Source organism: Chiloscyllium punctatum, chromosome 26 (genome assembly GCF_047496795.1).
Source record: "Chiloscyllium punctatum isolate Juve2018m chromosome 26, sChiPun1.3, whole genome shotgun sequence".
NCBI classification, from domain to species: domain Eukaryota; kingdom Metazoa; phylum Chordata; class Chondrichthyes; order Orectolobiformes; family Hemiscylliidae; genus Chiloscyllium; species Chiloscyllium punctatum.
In genome coordinates, this window is record NC_092764.1 from 40,324,024 (window position 1) to 40,342,695 (window position 18,672).

At 45.4% G+C, this 18,672-nt stretch overlaps 1 long non-coding RNA gene across 1 annotated transcript; it reads right to left on the minus strand.

Moving 5' to 3' along the window:
* Positions 1-14,623: 14,623 nt before the first annotated feature.
* Positions 14,624-16,511, minus strand: LOC140496457 (uncharacterized). The gene is made up of 3 exons (XR_011964267.1): positions 16,451-16,511; positions 16,032-16,148; positions 14,624-14,854 (listed from the first exon to the last, which is right to left on the minus strand). It is a non-coding gene; the product is annotated as an uncharacterized lncRNA (long non-coding RNA).
* Positions 16,512-18,672: the final 2,161 nt, after the last annotated feature.

Consider the following 18,672-nt stretch of genomic DNA (forward strand, 5'->3'; position numbering starts at 1 on the left):
CTACATCCTCAGGAGAATTCATACTCTCAACAAACAGTATTTCAATTCCATCTCAAACATCAAAAACTGTAAGTACAACAAACTTTTATCTACCCACTTCCATAACCAGCGCTCCTCAAACATTCCAGAAGAGTCCCCTGGCCTCAGAAACTACTCAGACGCCATTAGCCATGCGGCTGATGCAGCTGCCACCCCAACGCTGATTGATGATGTCACTTCCACCCCATCATGGCCACTCCCATAACCACTTCCGCCCCTCACAATTTCTCATGCATCACACGTGACATCACTTCCGCCCCTCACATCATCGCTGATGCCACCCCAACTGCCGTGGTTCTGCCCCCACCAGTGCCACTCACCTGCATTCTGCTGACACGTCCCCCACAGACCCCACTGTCACTATCCCCACCCCCCAGAACCCGGAGGAGAACACTACCCCTGTGCATGACTCCACCCTCATTCCCCCCACCTCCACACCCACTCCAGTTCCAGATTCCACCCCCACTCCCAGCTCCACACCCACACCAGATTCCAGCTCCCAGCCCTGCCGAGTTTTCACCATCCCTCCAGACCTCTCCCTCACTGAGGACGAATGATCAGTCCTCAGCAAATGACTCACCTTCATCCCCCTCCGTCCACGCATCAATGAATTTAATACACGCCATGACGTCGAACAATTCTTCCGTCGCCTCTACCTCCGAGCTTACTTTCACAATCAGGATTCCTGCCCACCTTCCGAGGACCCCTTCGCCCACTTCCAACACACTGCATCCACCTGGACACCCCGCGCTGGCCTATTACCTGCCCTCAACCTCTTCATTTCCAACTGCCGCCGGGACATTAACCGTCTCAACCTGTCTACCCCCCTCCCCTACTCCAACCTCTCACAATGCGCAGCCCTCCAATCCCTCTGCTCCAATCCCAACCTCACCATCAAGCCAGTGGATAAAGGGGGCACAGTGGTAGTCTGGCGCAAAGACCTCGACACCGCTGAAGCCAAACGCCAACTCGAGGACACCACTTCCTACTGTCCCCTCGACCATGACCCCACCCCCCCATCACCAAACCATCATCTCCCAGACCATACAGAACCTCATCACCTCAGGAGATCTCCCACCCACAGCTTCCAAACTCATAGTCCGGGAACCACGCACTGCCCAGTTCCACCTCCTGCCCAAGATCCACAAGCCTGACCACCCTGGTCGACCCATTGACTCAGCATGCTCCTGCCCCACTGAACTCATTTCTACATACCTCGACACTGTCCTATCCCCCCTAGCCCAGGAACTCCCCACATATATTCGAAACACCACCCACGCCCTCCACCTCCTCCAAGACTTCAGTTTCCCTGGCTCCCAACGCCTCATCTTCACCATGGATATCCAATCCCTCTACACCTCCATCCGCCATGACCAGGGCCTCCAAGCCCACCGTTTTTTCCTCTCCAGATGTCCCCAACAGTACCCTTCCACTAACACTCTCATTCGTTTGGCCGAACTGGTCCTCACGCTTGACAATTTCTCCTTTGAATCCTCCCACTTCCTCCAGACCAAAGGGGTAGCCATGGGCACATGTATGGGCCCCATCTATGCCTGTCTCTTTGTTGGCTACATAGAACAGTTGATCTTCTGTAATTACACTGGCACCACTCCCCACCTCTTCCTCCGCTACATTGATGACTGCATTGGCGCCACCTCGTGCTCCCGTAAGGAGGTTGAGCAATTCATCAACTTCACCAACACATTCCACCCTGACCTTAAATTTACCTGGACCATCTCTGACACCTCCCTCCCCTTCCTGGACCTCTTAATGACGACCGACTTGACACTGACATTTTTTACAAACCCACCAACTCCCACAGCTACCTGGATTACACCTCTTCCCACCCTATCTCTTGCAAAAATGCCATCCCGTATTCCCAATTCCTCCGCCTCTGCCGTATTTGCTCCTAGGAGGACCAGTTCCACCACAGAACACACCAGATGGCCTCCTTCTTTAGAGACCGCAATTTCCCTTCCCACGTGGTTGAAGATGCCCTCCAACGCATCTTGTTCACATCCCGCACCTCCGCCCTCAGACACCACCCCTCCAACCGTCACAAGGACAGAAAGCCGCTGGTGCTCACCTTCCACCCTACAAACCTTCGCATAAACCAAATCATCCGCCGACATTGCCACCACCTCTAAAAAGACCCCACTACCAGGGATATATTCCCCTCCCCACCCCTTTCCGCCTTCCGCAAAGACCGTTCCCTCCGTGACTACCTGGTCAGGTCCATGCCCCCCTACAACCCACCCTCCCATCCTGGCACCTTCCCCTACCACCACAGGAATTGCAAAACCTGCGCCCTCACTTCCTCCCTCACCTCTATCCAAGGCCCTAAAGGAGCCTTCCACATCCATCAAAGTTTTACCTGCACATCCACTAATATCATTTATTATATCTGTTGCTCCCGATGCGGTCTCCTCTACATTGGGGAGACTGGGCACCTCCTAGCAGAGCGCTTTAGGGAACATCTCCGGGATACCCGCACCAATCAACCACACCGCCCTGTGGCCCAACATTTCAACTCCCTCTCCCACTCTGCCGAGGACATGGCGGTCCTAGGCTTCCTTCACTGCCGCTCCCTCACCACCAGACACCTGGAGGAAGAACGCATCACCTTCTGCCTCAGAACACTTCAACCCCAGGGCATCAATGTGGACTTCAACAGTTTCCTCATTTCCCCTTCCCCCACCTCACCCTAGTTCTAAACTTCCAGCTCAGCACTGTCCCCATGACTTGTCCGGACTTGTTCTACCTGCCTATCTCCTTTCCACCTATCCACTCCACACTCTCCTCCTTGACCTATCACCTTCATCCCCTCCCCCACTCACCTGTTGTACTCTATGCTACTTTCTCCCCACCCTCACCCTCCTCTAGCTTATCTCTCCACGCTTCAGGCTCTCTGCCATTATTCCTGATGAAGGGCTTTTGCCCGAAACGTCGATTTCACTGCTCCTTGGATGCTGCCTGAACTGCTGTGCTCTTCCAGCACCACTAATTCAAAACCCAAGGCCTTGTCTCCAATCTGCAAGGGCCTCGCATCTCTGTGGTGACCTCCAGTCTAGGATTCACCTCTGGCTGGGGAGTTGCCTTCTTCATTCCTCTCTGAGTAAATCTAAAGTCAGAAGTTTAAAATAAAATTCAAGAAAAGAATAAAAAGAAGACAAAGTGGGTGTGGAGCAGAGGATCTCCAGCTGGGGCTTCTTTTGAAAGTTAAATCTAAATCTAAGTCTATTTTAAACCTGCCTTTTGTTATTTTGAACCTATCCCTTTGTCCTATTAATAGTTTAGTCATGAAGTAACTTTTTGAACTTAGCTTTTCGTTATGCTTTTCGTAAGGTTTTAGGTTGTCTCATTAAAGTTTACAAATTGTCATCTCTTTGGAAACCCATAATGTAAGTCACTGTATAGCATCAGGGATCAATGTCATTGGTCTTTGACTTCATATCAGAGACTGGGAGCTGATTTTAACTTTGTATAAGTGAATGGATTTTAAGTAGGTTAAATCTTTGCTGGAACATTTCTCTGGAATTTGGTGATCAGAATTGGACACAGAGCTGAAGATATTGCTTAATCAGAGTAACTTGCAGTTTGAGAATTTATCACAGTTCATGTACACGAGTCAACTTGCTCAATCACTCCTTTCTCTCTCTTTTTGGCACAACAACAAGAAATGCTTAACACTGATTTTGATTGTTTCACTCGTCTTATTTTCTGCTTTCTAATGAAAGGCCATTTTCAACCAACCTAGCCAATTTCACACAAATGGTAGGATCATTAACTTGCTTCACAATGCTTTTTGATAATCAGAGTAAGTGATATGCAAGGAACAGCAGTTTACTAGTTTAGTTACCTCCTCCAAAGAATGAGACACAATATACTGCTACATACAATCTTAGGGATGCTCATTTTTTTTAGTTTAGATTATTTAACAGTATGGAAACAGGCCCTTTGGCCCAACAAGTCCACACCGATCCCCCGAAGAGGAACCCACCCTTACCCATTCCCCTACACCTAACACTATGGGCTATTTAGCATGGCCAATTCATCTGACCTGCACATTTTTGGACTGTGGGAGGAAACCGGAGCACCCGGAGGAAACCCATGCAGACACGGGGAGAATGTGCAAACTCCACACAGACAGTTGCCTGAGGCAGGAATTGAATCCACTGCTAACCATTGTGCCACCGTGCAGCCCACTTTATTTGCACTCTGAATAAAGATAGATAGAATTCTATATAAATGTCCCAGTATTAGTCCCATCAGTTTCATTTTAACTTCTATGTTCCTCCTATTTCTGTTTTGAATATCAAGGTAACAGGTGATTTTCAATTTCTTGTCTTTAGTTAATTACTTTATTTAGCTTTTCCTTGAACCAAAGGGAACAGGAGTCAGCCATTCAGCCCCTTGTGCCTGGCCCACCGTTCAATGAGATCATGACCGATCTGTGATTTAACTCCATACTTTAACCTTTGGCCCATACCTCTTAATATCTCTGCTTAACAAAAACATTTCTATCTCTGGTTTAAAACTAACAACTGATCTAGTGTCAGCTACCATTTGTAGAAGTGAGTTCCAAGCCACCACCCTTTTCTGTGTTGAAGTGCTTCCTAAATACTGTCCTAAATGTTTTGACCATAATTTTGAGACAATGCCCACAGGTTCTACAAACCTCAACCAATGGAAGTAATTTATCTTTATCTACCCTGTCTTTTCCAGTTAATATCTTGAAAGCTTCGCTCAGATAATCCCCTAACCTTCTAAATTCTGGACAATATAGGCCAAATGTGTGTAATCTTTCCTCATAACTCAACCCCTGAAGTCCAGGTATCATACTTGTAAATCTGTTTCATGTTCCATCCAAGACCATATATCCTTCCTACAGTGTTGCCCAGATTTGCTGACATGCCTTCAAGTGGAGTTTAATCAGGGTTTTGTACAGCTACAGCATAACTTCTGCATCCCTATACTTCATTCCTGTAGATATAAAGGCCAGAATTTCATTAGACTTTTTGACTGTTTTCCGCACTCTATGGCATTTTACAGACCTGTGGACTTCATTTCCAAAGTCTCTTTGGACACTTGCTTAATTTAACTTCACACCCTGATCTATCCTTTACCTTCTATTATTTTCATGATGCTTCATGGACAAACTGCAGGTACATTATAAACACTTGAAGATAAAAATCACAAAACTTGGCTCTTTAATTCCTGCAGTTTCGGAGCTACCAGTGCTATTTTCATATCAAAATGTTGTGCATAAATAACACAAGTGTGACTCATGCTGAATGCTACTTTGATGGGGCATTTGTACAAGAATTAGAAGCATGCAACTGGAGTTTGCAGCATAAGTTAGATCATGATTTGGATTTCAAGAAGGCCTTTGACAAGATGTTGCACAGGTGGCTGCTAAATGAGGTAAGAGACCATGGTGCCAGGGGTAAGGTACTGGCATGGATAGAAAATTGGCTGAATGGTAAAAGACAGAAAATAGTGATAGAGGGCTTTTTTCAGGATGCCAACTGGTGTTTAGTGGAGTTCTGCAGGGGTAAGTTCTGAGACCACAACTATTCACTTTTTTTGTTAACGATCTGGACAAAGGAACTGAGGGCATTGTTGCTAAGTTTGCAAATGACAGAAAGATAGGTTGAGGAGGAAGTGTGGTTGCAGTAGGACTTGGACAGGCTAGGAGAGTGGGCAAAGATTTGGCAGATAATATAATGTAGGAAAGTATAAGGTTGTGTACTTTGATAGGAAGAATAGTGGGTATAAACTATTCTCTAATTAGGGAAAAGCTTCAGAAATCTGGCACAAAGGGATTTGAGTCCTAGTTCAGGATTCTTAAGGTTAACATGCAGATTCACATGGCAATTAGGAAGGCAAATGCAATGTTATCTTTCATTATATGAGGCTAGAATGTAAGAGCAGGGATGTACTGCTGAGGCTGTATAAGGATTTGAAATATTGTGAGCATTTTTGGACCCTGTATCTAAGGAAGGCTGTACTGACATTAGAGGGGGCTCCAGAGCAGGTTTACAGGAATGAGCCTGAGGATGAAGGGCTTGTCATATGAGGGGCACTTAAGGATTCTAGGTCTGGACTCAATGGGAACTTAGAACGAAGTGGGGGGATCTGATTGAAACTTACAGAATACCAAGGGGCTTGATTAGAGTGGACATGGAGAAAATGTTTCCACTAGTAGGGGAGATTAGGACCCGAAGGCACAATCTCAGATGGGATAACCCTTTGTATTTGCGATGATGAGAAATTTCTTTAGCACGAGGGTTGTGAATCTGTGGCACTCATTACTATAGATGACTGTGGAGGGCAAGTTGTTAAGCATATCTAAGACAGAGATAGATAGGTTCTTGATTAGTAAGGGAACAAAGGTCCCAGGAAGAAGGCAGGAGAATGGGGTGGAGAAACGTTTCAGTCATGATGGAATAATGTAGTGGAATCAATGGGCTGAATGGCCAAATTCTGCTTCTGCATCTAATGGTTTTATGAAGACAGGCAGTGTGTAATACTTTGCTTTGATACTAGCATGGCCATTTTCAACCTCATTACACACATATTTAAGTATGTTCATCAGGAAAAAGGATCCTTCACAAGCGCTATTGAAAGACACCATCAACAAATGTTACTGGGAATTGGGTTTTAGTTGTGCTGAATTTGTAGAAGTGCTATGAATCTTCTACTGCTGTTTAAAGTTAGTGAAGTCACAGAGTATTTGTATTAAAAGATGCATTCACTCACCTTGACAATTCATATATGGCCATTAAGTTTCTTGTGACCCTACACCCAGCTTCACAGTGTTGCAATGCTGGCAATTTGCACTCACTACCTTCCTACTGTCTTTCTGGAGGATCTCCTGGTTACCTGTGGATAGCAGACACTTCCCCTTTCTATCTCCTGCAGCACTCCTCCTCCTGTGTCGCATTAGTGTTACTTGCAGCATGTTCCCAGGCCTGTTGTGTCTTATTCATTCTTCTTGCACATCAGATACTCTACCACAGCTACAAAAGCTTGTGTGGTCAGGTTGCATATACCTATTAAGATGCATAAGTTATTTTAAGTATTTCAGACAAGCTTTAAATGCTGCAGGACTCTTGGGCCCGCTGTTGAGATGTGCACCAATCTGCAGCACATGTAGTGGTGGATAGTGAAATAACTCCACAAAGGCCAGTATCCTGTCACTAAGTCATCCTTTATTTCCACATGGAGAGTCCTTGACACTGATCCAGCTCCCTCAGAGCCAGTTCTCAGGGTGAACACTCTGACACTGCTGTGTATTTTTAAAAATTTGTTTTATTAAACAGTACAGTTTATAAACAATTAACATTAACAGCTGTATATGAAGAAACAGCAATTTTACAAGGGGGAGGAATGGCAAAGCCAGGCCTTAAACCCTACTGTTCAACCAGTTTTCAGGAAAATGAGGACAAGCCTCAAATCCCACTTACAGTCATCACAACAGTAACAGTAACAAATACATGCAAGACAATCCAATTAGATAAAAAACAGTGCATAGAATACACCCCCCACTCCACCCCAGCAACCCAGCAAGCCACCTATCCCTCTCACCTTCTGGCCACTCTAAGGCAGCCTGCCCCTATGCCCCTTCCGGCTCTCAGTCAGCCCCATACCCCTTCTGGCTTTTGCCCTGACACACCTTCCAGCCACCTCTAGGTCAGTCCGTCCTGTTTTCCCACCTTCCCCCACCCCCGCATGACAGCGATCAGGACGGCATAACCCCTTCCAGCCCCGGTACCTGCCCGGGGTGACAGCGCTGACAATTGCCTACCAGTCTTCCGGCCTGCCCCTATGTACCATCCAGCTCTCACCCACCCCGACGCACCACCCAGCCTGTGGACTGCCCTAACACACCTTACGGCCACCTCGAGGATAGCCCACCCCTTCCCTGGGAAGGTGGCGCACAGGGCAGCCCACAAGCCTTCTGGATCTCGGCCTGCCCCTACGCGCCTTCTGGTTCTCAGCTGCTCTGACACACCTTTCGGCCACCTCAAGGACAGCTTGTCCCAGTTACCACTTCCCAGGACGACAGCGCTCAGATCCGCCTACACACCTTCTTGCTCTAGATGGGACTGGCATCAGGGCAAGCCTACTCATCTTCCAGTCCACAGGATGGCCTACCCACCCTCACGGGGTGACAGTTTTCAGGATGACGTATGGGCCTTTCATCTCGCAGTGAGGCCTGCCATACCCAGGGACACACCAGACAGTGCAGGTGATAAACCCAACAACCAACACGACAGAGTCAATTATTGACAAAGAGAGTCCCTTCTGATACACAGAATCCATTAACATAAACAATTCTCTTCAAAATGTAGAGTCCATTCCTAGGAATGGGGTCCACTCCAGTATACAAAGTGCATTGTCAGAAATAGAGTTCACTCCAGTATACAGAATCCATTGCCAAAAACAGAGTCCACAACTGAGGGCAGAGTCCATTTCTGAAGGCAGCAAATGCTCACCTCCCAGCACACACACAGGTGTTCAGTCTTTACTGAGGCCTAGTCCACCGACAAAGGGACAGGCCTAACCACAGGAACAGCTCATCTGGAAAGGTGCAATTTCTCACAGGGGCTCAGCCCAAGTGCCAAAAAAAGTGAAAACACACACAAAAAAGAAAGAAAACCAGAGTGCAAGGGCTAAGCCTTGCCACAAAATTAGCATTTCCCTTTTCCCAAAGTAAAAGAGAAGGGTAACCACACCGGCAATATCCAGCCAATGAAACAACAATTCCTTAAGGAAAACTGAGTTACACCTGAAACACATTGACTGTGTCGATCAGGAAGTTTAAAAAAAAATCAGTCCTCAATAAGAAAGTAACTGGCTGTAAGTACAACAAACTTTTATCCACCCACCTCCATAACCAGCGCTCCTCGGAAATGCCATTAGCCATGCGGCTGACGCAGCTACCACCCCCACGGTGAGTGATGATGTCACTTCCGCCCCCATCATGGCCACTCCCACAACCACTTCCGGCCCTCACATCATCGCTGATGCCACACGCTCAGTGACTTCCGCCACCCCTACTGCCATGACCACCACCACTTCCGCCCCCACCAGCGCCATTCACCTGCATTCTGCTGACTCACTGAGGACGAACGATCAGTCCTCAGCAAAGGACTCACCTTCATCCCCCTCTGTCCACGCATCAATGAATTTAATACACGACGTGACATCGAACAATTCTTCCGTCGCCTCCGCCTCTGAGCTTACTTTCACAATTAGGACTCCCGCCCACCTTCTGAGGACCCCTTCGCCCACCTCCAACACACTGCATCCACCTGGACACCCCGCGCTGGCCTATTACCTGCCTTCGACCTCTTCATTTCCAACTGCCGCCGGGACATTAACCGCCTCAACCTGTCGACCCCCCTCCCCCACTCCAACCTCTCACCCTCACAACGCACAGCCCTCCAATCCCTCTGCTCTAATCCCAACCTCACCATTAAGCCAGCGGATAAAGGCGGCGCAGTGGTAGTCTGGCGCACTGACCTCGACACTGCTGAAGCCAAACGCCAACTCGAGGACACCTCTTCCTACTGCTCCCTAGACCATGACCCCACCCCCCATCATCAAACCATCATCTCCCAGACCATACAGAACCTCATCGCCTCAGGAGATCTCCCACCCACAGCTTCCAATCTCATAGTCCGGGAACCCCGCACTGCCCGGTTCTACCTCCTTCCCAAGATCCACAAGCCTGACCACCCTGGCCGACCCATTGTCTCAGCATGCTCCTGCCTCACTGAACTCATCTCTACCTACCTTGACACTGTCCTATCCCCCCTAGTCCAGGAACTCCCCACATACGTTCGAGACACCACCCACGCCCTCCACCTCCTCCAAGACTTCCGTTTCCCCGGCCCCCAACGCCTCATCTTCACCATGGATATCCAATCCCTCTACACCTCCATCCGCCATGACCAGGGCCTCCAAGCCCTCCGCTTTTTCCTCTCCTGATGTCCCCAACAGTACCCTTCCACTGACACTCTCATTCGTTTGGCCGAACTGGTCCTCACACTTAACAATTTCTCCTTTGAATCCTCCCACTTCCTCCAGACCAAAGGCGTAGCCATGGGCACATGTATGGGCCCCAGCTATGCCTGTCTCTTTGTTGGCTACGTGGAGCAGTTGATCTTCCGTAATTACACAGGCACCACTCCCCACCTCTTCCTCCGCTACATTGATGACTGCATTGGCGCCACCTCGTGCTCCCGCGAGGAGGTTGAGCAATTCATCAACACCAACACATTCCACCCTGACCTTAAATTTACCTGGACCATCTCTGACACCTCCCTCCCCTTCCTGGACCTCTCCATCTCCATTAGTGACGACCGACTTGACACTGACATTTTTTACAAACCCACCGACTCCCATAGCTACCTGGATTACACCTCTTCCCACCCTATCTCTTGCAAAAATGCCATCCCGTATTCCCAATTTCTCCGCCTCCGCCGTATCTGCTCCCAGGAGGACCAGTTCCACCATAGAACACACCAGATGGCATCCTTCTTTAGGGACCGCAATTTCCCTTCCCACGTGGTTAAAGATGCCCTCCAACGCATCTCGTCCACATCCCGCACCTCCGCCCTCAGACCCCACCCCTCCAACCGTAACAAGGACAGAACGCCCCTGGTGCTCACCTTCCACCCTACAAACCTTCGCATAAACCAAATCATCCGCCGACATTTCCGCCACCTCCAAAAAGACCCCACCACCAAGGATATATTTCCCTCCCCATCCCTTTCCGCCTTCCGCAAAGACCGTTCCCTCCGTGACTACCTGGTCAGGTCCACACCCCCCTACGACCCACCCTCCCATTCTGGCACTTTCCCCTGCCACCGCAGGAACTGTAAAACCTGTGCCCACACCTCCTCCCTCACCTCTATCCAAGGCCCTAAAGGAGCCTTCCACATCCATCAAAGTTTCACCTGCACATCCACTAATATCATTTATTGTATCCGTTGATCCCGATGTGGTCTCCTTTACATTGGGAAAACTGGGCGCCTCCTAGCAGAGCGCTTTAGGGAACATCTCCGAGACACCCGCACCAATCAACCAAACCGCCCTGTGGCCCAACATTTCAACTCCCCCTCCCACTCTGCCGAGGACATGGAGGTCCTGGGCCTCCTTCACCGCCACTCCCTCACCACCAGACGCCTGGAGGAAGAACGCCTCATCTTCCGCCTCGGAACACTTCAACCCCAGGGCATCAATGTGGACTTCAACAGCTTCCTCATTTCCCCTTCCCCCACCTCATCCTCGTTTCAAACTTCCAGCTCAGCACTGTCTCCTTGACTTGTCCAGACTTGTCTGACCTGCCTATCTTCTTTTCCACCTATCCACTCCACCCTCTCCTCCTTGACCTATCACCGTCATCTCCTCCCCCACTCACCCATTGTACTCTATGCTACTCTCTCCCCACCCCCACCCTCCTCTAGCTTATCTCTCCACGCTTTAGGGTCACTGCCTTTATTCCTGATGAAGGGCTTTTGCCCGAAACGTCGATTTCGCTGCTCGTTGGATGCTGCCTGAACTGCTATGCTCTTCCAGCACCACTAATCCAGTATTTGGTTTTCAGCATCTGCAGTCATTGTTTTTACCTATATAATTTAGCCAGTTTAGGAATCAGGTTTCCTCCAAAAACAAACAGAAACCAACAGGAACAGTACACACTGGATGTGGCCCAGCCAGCACAGAGTCAGTCCCCTCCCTGACACAAATTGGAGAATCCTGAACACTGATCCAGCCCCCTCAGAGCCAGTGCTCAGGGTGAGCAGAAGCTCTGACACTCCTGTTTATATTTAGGCAAAAGTGAGGGCTTCAGATGCTGAAAACCAGAGTCTAGATTAGAGTGGTGCTGGAAAAGCACAGCAGGTCAGGTAGCATCTGAGGAGCAGGAAAATCGCCATTCCTGATGAAGGGCTCTTAACCTGCTGTACTTTTCCAGCACCACTCTAATCTAGACTCCTGTTATTATTTGTCAGCCAGAGCTCCCTGATTGGACTAGAGTATCAGCCCCAATCAGGGATGCCTAGAACACATTTTCCAGTTCTAGGGAATGTGCCTGCCCTGGAGAAACATCTAAGGACTTTGTCCAAGTTCTCTGCATGCTCCTTATTGGTCTTCCTTGTTATTAGCACGTCACCTAAAAATTGGACAGGCTGATGATACCCTAAATGGCAGTCTCATATATTGGTATAAGTCCTTATGTTATTAATTATAGCATATTTCTTGGAATCCTCATCTAACCACAATTGCAAGTAAGCATTGTTTATGTCCAGCTTTGTGAAGGACTGCTTCCCTGCCAGCTTTGTGTATAAATTCTCTATATAAGGGATTGGGTATTTATCCAGCTGTGAACAGTTGTTTACTGTTTGTTTAAAATCCCTACAAAGGCCAATCGACCCATCGGGCTTCACCAATGATACAACCAGTGCTGGCCATTTTTCAAACTCCACTGACTTGATGATTCCTTCACTTTCCAGCCTTCTTATTTCTGCCGTAAAGCAAAAGGCACTGAGTGGTCCTTGCAGAATCAAGAAATTGCTTCCTGGTCAACATGCAAGGTGTCCTTGGCTCCATTAATCATTCCTAGACCTTCCTTAAACACATCCGGGTATTTCATTAGGACTTCATTCAGGCAGTCATTTTCTAATCAAAAAATGTTGAGCCAATCAAGGTGTATCTTTCTCATCCAATTTCACTCCATCAAGCTTGACTCAGCCTTTTACTACAATTAGTGGTAACTGAACCAGCTGCTTCTCATAAGAGACCAGAACTGAAATTGTACCCTTTAGACTGTTTTGGTTCCCCAGTTAAGTTTCTCAATTGAGCGAAAGTCTTACACAAACCTAAAAGTTGGTGACCAGAGCGAATTTTGTTCAAGACTGGTTCTCTGATGACTGAAACGACCGTGCTGATATCAACCTCCATTAGAATCGGGATGATCATTTAACCAGCAGTTTATTTTGGTTCTGATTTGGATGTTGCATTTTAACCATTCCGAACCAAATGTAGGTGGACTTTCTGAGGTACACATGGTCATGGATAGCAGCCTATGAATTATTTTACTTAATTTAGGTCTAATGGAATTCTATTGCTGACTTGTCCACATACCGGCAGCAGCTGCCGGCCTGGATCCTAAAAAAAAACTTTAATTGTTTGACTGAGACTAGCTTTGGGATTTTGCTGTGGGCTGACCTAGAGTCCTTATGATCAGGATATGTCCTGAATGAGGCCATGCAATTGCCTTCACTCAAGTGGAGTTTTCCAAGCTTAACTGGACCGGCAAAGTTGTCCACTTCCATTGGAAAACCTTGCAATTCATGCACTCCACTTGCCACGTTTTCCAATAGCCAGTTACAGTGCCTATTTGAAGTCCAGTTGGGCTTCAACTTGTAGGTACCTCTACATGGATACATCATTTATCCTAAAAACAAATCATCTCTCAGCATCTCATGAAGAGTTAACCAAAGTCACATTTCTCTGCCAGTTATCTTAACTTAGTCAAAAATCTCAATTAGGAATCCCCTGGTTCTTGAATTGCTTAGTAAAAGTGATAACGTTTCAGATTAGAGGAGACTGGGGGTCATAATATTTCTTACTTAAAGAAAAGCTTTTCATATCTGGTACCTCAGGGAAAGTAAGGCTCTTAATAACCAAAAAGGCTGAGGGTCTACAAGGCGTCAGGGGAGTTACTCATTGCTTTTCATCTGTCTCATTGTCATTTGCTTTGAAACAAACACAAATTCTTTCCACATACTGGGCTCAGCTTTTGACAGCAGAATTGAATGAGCCAAGCTTCCCAAATAATGGCATGATGTCAGAAATAGTTATTCCAATTCAAGGATGACTGTTGTGAGTAAATTTCTTCAGGAGGGTGCCCTTTCTCTTGAAGCGACTGAAATAATGTCACGAAGGCCAGTGTCCCATGACCAAGTCACCCTTTACTTATATGTGGTGAGTCCTTGACACTGATCCAGCTCCCTCGTAGCCAGCTCTCAGAGTGAAAAGATGTCTGACACTCCTGTTCTTATCTGTCAGCCAGAATCCTTCGTGGACCAGATTAACAGCCCCACTCAGGGAAGTCATATTCTTTGAGGCCCACCTGGCTGACTTTTTTTTTGCAATCACTTTACAGATGTAATGCTTTAATGATTTAATTTAGAAGGCAGCATGGAATTTTACCTGATCTTTGCAGTACCACAAATAATGTCAGCTCATCTTGGATCGCAATCCCTATGCCTCATTTGTGGGTCTGTGACAATTTTTCTGCTAAGCTGACTCCATCTATCTTCCCAGAAAAACCTTGTCTGACATGAGCCTAGACAGCAAATATACTCAAGTTCTTTGAGATCCTTGATAATTAATGCTTTTCAGGTGCTAACATGTGTTTAGACTTTTGTGCAAAATGCATTTACCTTCTAACTGTATGTGAAAAGAACATAGAAACACTGGGACAGGGATCAGTACAATGCAGTGATTACTCTTTCAAGGCTTACAATTGACAATCATAATAAACAGACATAAGTTTTCATCAGAATTGTTGAATTCTCAGAGGTTCTTTTAATTATCCACAAGAGAGGTCCTTGTTAATTAACCTTCTTGTTACCAACTGAGGGGTGAAGTAAAAAAGGAGTTGAGCAGTTCGTCCCTCCTCAGCCAGCAGCTCGACAATTTGGAGTATCCGTCCTGGAACAGTAAAAATTTGGGGAACCTTATTCCAATCCACAGACTGGTCAAACCACCTGAAAATCTTTTCTGCTCTTACAGCCTGTGTAAAATTCAATGAAAATTCAATATTACTGAAATGTTCTCCTCTCCCATATTGGATATTGATATAGCAAACAGATAAAGTTCAATTTAATGATCCATTTGCTTTGAAAAAGTAATGAATTCTTTCCAAAATTGATTCCAAAATTCCACCAAAGAATTGAACAGTTTGCTCATCCAGAAAGAAGAACCAGTAAAACTGGTGAATGAGAACTACTGGTCTGATGCATCTTTTGTACTTCAGTTGGAGCTCCAGCATGACTAGAGCATTCATTTACAAATAATACTGTTTATTCATTAGTTTTCTCCGTCCTGTCAGGGAATCATCCGTTAGAATCCAGCCTTTTTCTATACATATCAAAGACAGTATATGTGGAGCACTGTCTGATGACCTAAGGTCAAAGATCTTTTCCTATGTAAACATTTCCACCAAGGGGCACGTGGTGTGGCACATTTAACTGAACGGGATCCTCTATTGTAATGGCGCAGACCTGTCCTTTACAGCACAGTAAACTGAGAGAATCTGTTTAAAGCAACACTGTGTTTGTGTCCTAAAGGTTAGATTAGATTACTTACAGTGTGGAAACAGGCCCTTCGGCCCAACAAGTCCACACCGACCTGCCAAAGTGCAACCCACCCATACCCCTAAGCTAACACTATGGGCAAATTAGCATGGCCAATTCACCTGACCTGCACATTTTTGGACTGTGGGAGGAAACCCACACAGACACAGGGAGAATGTGCAAACTCCACACAGTCAGTTGCCTGAGGTGGGAATTGAACCCAGGTCTCTGGCGCTGTGAGGCAGCAGTGCTAACCACTGTGCCACTGTGCCGCCCACAAAGGTCTGCCATAGCTTCAAACAACCACTATTGAAGTGATCACTGGTAGCACTTCAACAACTAAAGATGGTGTCCTGTTTTCCCCAATCTTCCTCACATTCATTTTTCCCTTATCCTTTAGTCTACAAGTTATTTTTTGATTTAAAAGCTGCCGTTGGTCTGAGCATCACCTCTTAGATTATCCCTACCCTCAACGCAACCTTTCTCCTTCAAAACCTATGAAATTCAACCTGAGCAGGCAGTGGTGGAACAGATGTAGATGGAAGCACATCAGGAAGGTAATTATCTAAAAGAAACATGCTAATTCGGCCCAGAGGAAATCAATAAACAACTAACCTGAAAGTAGTAGATGATACCTTTAAACAGCACTGGTGGGGGTTCAGGTTCTTCTTCCTGTTGCTGAATGCATGTACAGCTATATGAAGTTCTTTCTGAGAGGGAGCTATTTGGAGCCTTCAGAAAATAGCAGTGCAAGAGTCAGTACAATATTATATTGTGCTAAGCTCTGCCTACCCTACATAACTATCTATCAATGCTCAATCCTCCTGTGCCATTGCCCTTGCCAAAATGGCACCTGGAGTGACTTGTCCTAGAAGCATTAACACCTGGCACAAATGCCCTTTTGCTACAAAAATAACACACATTTGTTAACGATACAGGCATCATGCAACTGTAGTTTGCAAACAGTGTGATATTCAACATTGAACACCACCAATAAGTCATTTGAATATCAAGGACTTTGCGGAAGACATTACCTTTACTTTGACATGGAACAGGGGTGGTCTTCTTTTTTCTCAGCACCAATGTTGTCTGGGGCTTTTGCAGCAGTTACATGTTGAGAGGAAAACAAAAGCAGCTTACGGGATTTTAAAGTCATTCATTAGCGCACCATCTGGCATCACAGGAGAAAAATGGCATTTAATATCACAGCTAACTATTCCTCAAATATCTTCTTTTGCCAAGAAATGGAAAAAAATGTAATGGTCAGCTTGCTAAATTTCTCCAATGAAATTGAATACAGTAACTTTAATACAGTGTGGAAAGTACATTGATTGTATTAGCAACTTGTGAGTACTATTAATTTTCTTCTTATTGAAACAAGTCAAATGATTTTGGACTGACTGGACTGACAGCCTCATTCACACCTTTATTAATAGCTAGATGCAGATTGGCAGCCTCTATAATTCTAGTGGCATTGGTTAGAAGAGTTTGAAAGTTACATTTATATTTCTGAATTCCAGAAACCACAGATAAGCAAGTCTGCATTTAACAAAAATGTTCTCTTTAAACTGATAATTAATAGACTCTGTATTTTCATGTTCATATAATCATTCTTACTTTATATTGACTGATGTTTTAAATGTTATTTATTACATTATTCCAAGCTGTTTTCTTGAAGAGGATTTTGTCTTGAAGAGGCATTCTTACTGTCTAATCATATCTGTTGCAATTCCTCATGCAGATACATTTGCGCCATTTGGATTCATACTCTGTATTTTTGTCATAGAATTAAAATAAAATAAAATGGGATTTTTTTTTAGTTTTTATTCCATCATTCATTTCTAAAATGTGCCATTTATTTTGACAGAAGGTAATGAATCCCAGAACAGTCTGCACCCCATTACAACAGTGCAAAATGTGAAATTGAATTCTGTGATATTGTGTGTGAAGTCGAAACCGAAAAGCAGAGAGACATCTGCATTCAGTTGGGATCATATATCCTCAGGCAGATTGTCTCATCTGATTAATAGGATAATGTGAGTCATCCACAGAGATCTCCAGAAATCACTAACTAACCACACAGCAAAACCCTTAGCAGTATTCTGCAAGGAAAACAGCAGATTCAGAGGAAACATGATTGTAATCAACCAGAACACACAGGTAATATGCTGTGCCAAATGCTGGCAATAGAAAAAAATATTTTCAAATACAGGAAAGATTATATAAAACTCAAAATGTACAATGAGGTCCAGAAAACATTCCACAATACAACTAACAAAGGTAAAGCATAATCCTGATAACAAATTCAGACTCAGGGAAATCAAGATATGTATACAGACGTACAAAAAGTGTTAACTACTGATTTAGACTTCGCACTTTCTGATTAATTATCAACAGAGTGTAGTAAGGTTGACCAAAGGAGCTACAGATGTCTCAGGTTATTAAAGGACAAAACCACATTTTTACATTTGGACTAGATTTTAAATGATATCACAAATACTGCTGGAAATTGCACTGCAAATGTTGACCACGCCAAGAACATAGATCTCATCTCAATGATGGAATATGTTATACATTGGGTTCCTAGATGAAAGGCAGTTTATTTATGGACAAACTATCTGTTACAGTTGTGGACCCTACAAAGGGTAGACCTAATTTCTTATTCATTTGCATTTTTAAAACACACTTTTGTTTATAGTTGAAGCTGTAATTTAACAGATGAAATAGACAGGTTCCACCTAAATGATCATGGTGCCTAATTTTCAGCCAGTCAGATTGAAATTAACAGAGCAGCAATAGCCTCAAAGTAAGCTCATGAGAATTATTGTTCCATATGCTGAGTCTTGGCGACCTTTTTTGGGAAAAGGGCCTTCCTCTGGGGAACAATGACCAGTTATATCAGTTTGTAAGTATCTTGGCTATGCAAAACAGTGTTGTTAAGATTTGGATTGTAATGTTATGTGGCATGTTAATGAAGTATACCTCATACTTAATCTCCCATGTAGGAGAAAGTGGGGGCTGCAGATGCTGGAGATTAGAGTCAAGAGTGTGGTTTTGGAAAAGCACAGCAGGTCAGGCAGCTTCGGAGGAGCAGGAGAATCGACGTTTCAGGCATAAACCCTTCATCAGGAACCGTAATTTCCTGTGTGTCCTGATACTGTCTGTGGCCTAATAATAGAACTTAAGAGGATTGTTAGCTTCTCCCAAAATGGTTCTTTTATATTTTGGAATAATGTACTGCTTTGCTTGTCCCTGT